Consider the following 6,367-nt stretch of genomic DNA (forward strand, 5'->3'; position numbering starts at 1 on the left):
AAATGACATGTGTGTGTATATGTAAGTGTGTGTTGGGAGGGGGATGGGCAGTGTGCAAGTTAAGGTTAATGGAAAAGAAGATATAATGACATAGTGCTCAAACTTTATAATCAAACTATTTTCTTTGAAAAACCCGTTCCATGAGTTGGCAGCAGCCAGCCTTTTAATTTAGATCATTTGGAAAACTTTGCTTCTCTGTCATACTCCTGAAGCATTTCCTTGAAGTTAGTGAACACAGAGCATGCTACCCAGTTTAATGCTTCCTACATTATTCTCTTTCAATTTGATTCCCCCAATTACCTTAGTTATCTTCCTACCCCATTTCTTTCTCATTCTAATTAATACTTTTGAAATATTTTCAAGTTAACATACTGAGCCGATGAAATTTCACTGTTCTGTTAGGTACATCCCGTAATGAACGCCAGTTTAATGGGTTGAGAAGCATGAACAAGATGAGTAGTGAACCTCCCTCAGTGTGTCTGTGAGAACATGATCAGGGATGTTTAACCCACCGGGAAAGAACTGCCCTGAGTATGGGCAGCACCATTCGAAGGCTGGGGCCTGACGTGAAAAGGAAATGAAGTCTATTACGACAGCCTCCCATTCTTTCCGCTTTTGGGCTGCCACAGCATGAGCTGCTTTGGTTTCCTAAACCTTCCCCTCACAGCCCTCTGACATCTTGAGCCAAGATAAATCTCTCCCTCTTTAAGGATTAAGACAGCAATGGAAGGTCCAACACGCACCTCCCTGGAGAAGAAAACCTCATGTCTGTGGTTTTATTGAGACTAATATGAGCTAGCAAGTGTGTACACCCCAGCCAGTGCAAGGACCAAACTCATCCAGCTCCATTAAACAGTTCAGCCCTGACCTGCCCAATTCCATTTGGGTCATCATCATTCACTTTAACGCTACATATATTTGAACCTCTTGAAAATAGTGTGGCCGTGAATTTATATCGTCAACATTCCTTTGGATTGTCCCCAAGTTTGTATTTTCTGCTTTTCCTGCTTTTTCGTGTTTCCCTTGGAATATTTTCATGGTGCTCTTTCTTGGTGCTTTTGAGTAGATTGCAGATGTTAAATGTTTTCAGGTGCTGACATTATAGGAACGCCTATATTGCTTTACTTTTAAAGAATCTTTCCTTGCTGGTAGCTTTGTTTTTAATATGTTATTCATACTATTCTATTGTCTTCTGTTTTATATCGTTTCAAGTAAGAGTCAGCTGTCAACTGTAAATCTGTCCCTTTGAAGAGAATGTATCACCCTTTATGGTCCATTGTGACTTTTTTCTTGCCATTGTTTTTCAGGTGTTTAACTGTGATGGGCTTAGGAATAATTTTTCTTTACTTTTTAAAAAGATAATTTCCTTTTAAAAAAGATTTTATTTTTATATTTTAAGTGTGTGCATGTAGGAGTGGTGTGTGTGTGTGTGTGTGTGTGTGTGTGTGTGTGTGTATTTGCACACACACATGCAGGTGCTTGTGGAGGCCAAACAGGGTATCAATTCCTTTAGATATGGAATTACAGGTGGTTGTGAGCTGTCTGATATGGCTGCAGGGAACCAAACTCATATCGTGGGGAAGAGCATGTTCTCTTAATTGCTTGGCTATCTTTCCACCTGGGTGTGATTTTTCTTTTCACTAACTGGAGTTTGGGGCACTGCTTAGATCTATGGTTTAAATCTTTCATCAGTTGGAATGTTATTGACATATACTCTTTCACATTGCCCTTGCCCCATTCTCTTTTCTTTCATGATGGATATGGTATTTCATGGATGCTAAAACTTTTCATCATGTCTCATTTCACTTCCTTCCATACGTCAGTATAATTTGTATCTGTTTAATTTCCCAGACTCCATCATGACATTTGTTAGTTGCATAACTTTTGATCAACTAATATTTCTCAGACATTTTCTGTCTTACACTTGGTTGATAGACATATCTATTAAGTTGTTTTATTTTAGTAACCGTCCTTTTTTGTCTCTGAATTTTGAAATGTATGTTCTTCCACATACATTTCAGTTATCTGGTGCAATCTTTTACCTCCTCATCTGTTTCCTTTACCATATACACAGCAAGCTACTTTTAAAATCCTTGTCTGATAATTCATATCTGGGACATTTGTTTATTAGCCAAAAATTTTTATTGAAATGATAGGTATAACCTATAAATTTCAAAATATCATTGAATGATATAAATTCTATGTTGAATGACAGTTGTCTGATTAGATTTTTGTGTTGGTATATATGAATATCCTGTGCTAATTAATTTACAAAGAAAAGTAGTTTTATTTGGTTCTTATATTTATGTCTACAAAGTTCAAACAGCACGTTGCCACCACTTCCCTGAATTGTAACCTGAGGAAGAGGAGAAAAGGAGATGGAAGTTTGCAGAAGAAACCAGGAAGCAGGAGCAGAGCTGGTTCTCTTCCAACTCGTTCCTTCAGGGATAGACTTGGCCAGCCAAGAACTACACTAATCCAATCAGAACGTGGGTTTCCCATGATTTATTATCTCCTAAAGGCCTTTCCACAGTTGCAAACAAATTTCCAACATACAAAACTTTGGCAAAACCCACAACAATGGAGGTATTGACTTAGTTCTGGGGGAAACTTGGAATAAACAATAAGAGGAGAGATGAGTACAATTTTGAAGATTTGAATTTGAAAAAAATGTTGAAAGACAGGTGCATACAAACAATTTGACTCAGCATTTTCTACTAGGATTTGAAAATTATTTTGTGTGTTTACACCTCTCATACATCAAAACTGATACTGGTATGAAATTACATTCTATAAAATCACTAGTATTTTTTCTCTTCCTCTTTAACCTGATTGCCCAAATAAAGTCAATTCTTAGCAGAAAAATATTTTCCTCTTTGCTATTGCTCAGTAGAGCAATGGGAATCCATTTTTTTTTTGAGATTTTATAATGTTGTAAAATCCCATCCTTGTATGACTTTCAGCCATATTTCTTTTCTGGGGACAGAGAATGGAAGGCTAAATGAAGCCATTTGAAGAACCAAATTGGGATCACCAGGTCTTCTGTAGAAAAACTGCACACACATGATGAGACTTCCCAGTTTGAATACCTGGCATAGATGAGGACTGGAAGCCTTTTAATAGATAATGTACATTGAAAATTTAAAATTTATTGGCAGAGACCAAGAGACATTTGTGTTAATGGAAGCATGGTTTTCTGGATTGGAACAGACAAGGGATACCTAATTCAGATGTGGATGCTTGCAGAATCCGTCTGGTGAAGGCAAAGACATGAATGCAAGGTGTACCACGAAAATAAAAGTAAGGTTCTTTATCATCTGAATCAATATTGGAGATTGTCTTCCTCTCTGGAAAAGTGCTGGGAGTAAAGCGAAAAGAGAAGTGTGCTGTTCCACAGACTTGGAACATGTATCTATGAACTCCCTAGTAGAGCACTCAGAATCTCACTCAGGTCATAGAAAAAGGTGGAGGAAAAGTTTTATTAGAATGTAATTCTGTTAAATTAACAACCAGGACTCAGAAGAAGCGCACAGAAAAAGATCAACAAGACAAACCAAACAAGAACTGAAAAACAAAAGAACAAACACAGGAGAGGTGAAAAGTAACAATAAAACAATAAAGTAAGAGAAAGAATGAGAACAAGGGGTTAAAAAGTCTTGAGGGAGGCCTGGCAGTGACTCACATGTCTTTAATAGACATAGTTAATGCGCATTGTGAATTTAATTGTTCGTGTTTCAGCTTAGTCATTTTGCGGAGAGCAAGAAGAAGGGCTGGGGCTGGAGGAAGGAGAGGAACAAAGGAAGAAGAGAACGGGGAAATTAGAGGGAGGCAGAGCAGGAGGAAGCTTGCTGTGCTTACTAGTTTGTAAGGGACAACATGTCACTGAGGACTGGAATCTATTGCCTAACGGTTGCCCAGAGGGATGGTACCTACGTTTTTGTTTGCTTCTTTGTCTTTTTGGCAATCAGGTTCCTATGGTGTTCTCACAATGACTTCTTGAAACTACCAAGTCCTTGTCTTTTAACCACAGTGGTCTCTCTGGGGAGAAGAGCAATGGGCTATTCTGCTTGGAATAATTTAGTGCACACAATGCAGGTAGGAAACCAGAAATACAGAGTGATAGCCCCAGTCCTTCAACAAAAGATGCAGAAAGGGTTTTGCTTTTCTTTCCCGCTATGTAACACAACTAAGAACTAACCCACTTCTGAGATCATTTTAAATTTTGTTTTACTAAACTCATATTGTTTATTTAAGAATTTCTTAAAGCTTAAACTTGGTAAAGTTGGTGCAATTCGTAGCTAAATGATTTTTTAAACAAAACAAAACAAAAGCCACTTAATTCCCATATAAGTGAATTGGTAGATACACAATACTGCGAGGAAATCTTTTCCACTCTTGTTCAATTGCCAGATGTGCAATATAGCATGAGTGATATTTTTCTTCTTTTTTTCTTTCCAAGTGAAGGAAAGTTTGTCACACTCGCTGTGCGAGGCACGGGGATGGAATGGTTTCTTAAAAAGGCCTAACTACTTTCATGTGTGATGATTTTTCAAAGGGCGATGTAATTCACGCTGAGAGAGAAAAGCGAAGCTTTGAAAATAATCAATCATATCAATTTTAACACGTATACACGAAGGCATGTCCATGGAGAAGGGTTGTGCGGCTATTTCATGCTTCTAAACTTGAGGGTCAGCTGAGAAAGAATCGTAGAGTTTTTCTTAAAGCGCTCGTTCCTGCCACCTTTGCTTGTGAAGATGTTGGTAAAATATCAGGACTCGTGGGAGTACAGTACTGCTGGAGACAAGCCGGCCTCTGTAGGGTTCCACTGCAAAGGGGCCATTTTTTTAACATTCTGTGTTAAGATTTTCCAGAAGGCGGTGCGGTGCTGGTGGCGGAAACTGGGATGGCAGCCACTAGCAAGAACCAGGAGTCTGCCTTTGAACTAGGGAAGCTGATCAGACAGACGTGAGGACACACAGGACCATTTCCTGTGGGGAGCTAACTGTAGATCTTCAAGTCAATATTTCAGCTCCAATCTCACTGAGTTTGAAATTAAGCGTAACAAATTATATTAGTTTGCCATTAGAACAATTATTCTATTCTATTTTTATTAAAGTACACCATGAACAGATAGGAACTATTAGAAAGTGAAATAAGCTCTTATTTTAAGAAACCAAATGTAGTTTATTATAGTATTTTCTATTTTTTTTCCACAAATAATCTATCTTTACAACCATGTTTCATTTAAAATTTGAAACCTGTGCAAATTTAGTATCTGGATTGCTTGTAACTTGGTCTTTTTTTCCTTGGAAGTCTGCCTCTCCTGTGGAATAATAGCACATTTCCACACTAGCTTTCAGAATGCTCAAAAAAGAGATACATTTATCCCCCAAAGGTATAGAGAACTTGGAATAACAAAAGGACCGTAAATGCAAACATTAGAGTGCCCGAGGAAAAGGCAAGCAGGTTTTGATCTTGTGGATGGTGATGAGCAGGCTAATTCACTATCTGGTCAAAGATCCTGGAGGGAAAGCAAAGGCTGAGGGAGGACTGGACTACCTATGGAAACACAGTTTAAAAAGTAGAATTATCGCCTTTTCGCCCAGATGGCACCGAAAGCGAAGAAGGAAGCTCCTGCCCCTCCCAAAGCCGAGGCCAAAGCGAAGGCCTTGAAAGCTAAGAAGGCAGCTAGGAAAGGCGCCCACAGCTACAAAAACAAGACCCGCATGTCACCCACCTTCCGGCGGCCCAAGACCCTGCGGCTCCGGAGGCAGCTCAAATGCCCTCGAAAGAAGGGCGCCCAGGAGAAACAAGCTTGGCCACTATGCCATCATCAAATTTCCCCTGACCACCGAGTCAGCTGTGAAGAAAATAGAGGACAACAACACACTTGTGGATCACATCATTATGGATGCCAAGGCCAACAAACGCCGGATCAAACAAGCCGTGAAGAAACTCTATGACATTGATGTGGCCAAAATTAATACCCTGATAAGGCCTGATGGAGAGAAGAAGGCGTATGTTTGGTTGGCTCCTGATTATGATGCTCTGGATGTTGCCAACAAGATTGGGATCATCTAAACTGAGTCCAGCTGGTTAACTAAATATATATACATTTTTCCACCAAAAAAAGTAGAATTATTGTACATTTACAGATGGATTTTTTTATTCACATCCGTTGCCACACTTAACTTACTTTAAAAGAGGTCAATGCTAAAACAATTATGAAGACAATGGAAATTGTGAAAAATCAGAAGTAATCAGATATTTGTTTAAATAGACATACTTTAAAAAATATTCCAAGATACACAGAACACTGTGAAGTTACCTTCTTATATAAATTTACCATCTAATTTATGTACAAAGT

At 38.7% G+C, this 6,367-nt stretch overlaps 1 pseudogene; it reads left to right on the forward strand.

Moving 5' to 3' along the window:
• The first annotated feature begins 5,606 nt into the window (after positions 1–5,606).
• LOC110553084 (large ribosomal subunit protein uL23-like) lies at positions 5,607–6,091 on the forward strand (annotated as a pseudogene).
• The last annotated feature ends 276 nt before the right edge of the window (positions 6,092–6,367 follow it).

This window comes from Meriones unguiculatus, chromosome 1, assembly GCF_030254825.1.
Source record: "Meriones unguiculatus strain TT.TT164.6M chromosome 1, Bangor_MerUng_6.1, whole genome shotgun sequence".
NCBI classification, from domain to species: domain Eukaryota; kingdom Metazoa; phylum Chordata; class Mammalia; order Rodentia; family Muridae; genus Meriones; species Meriones unguiculatus.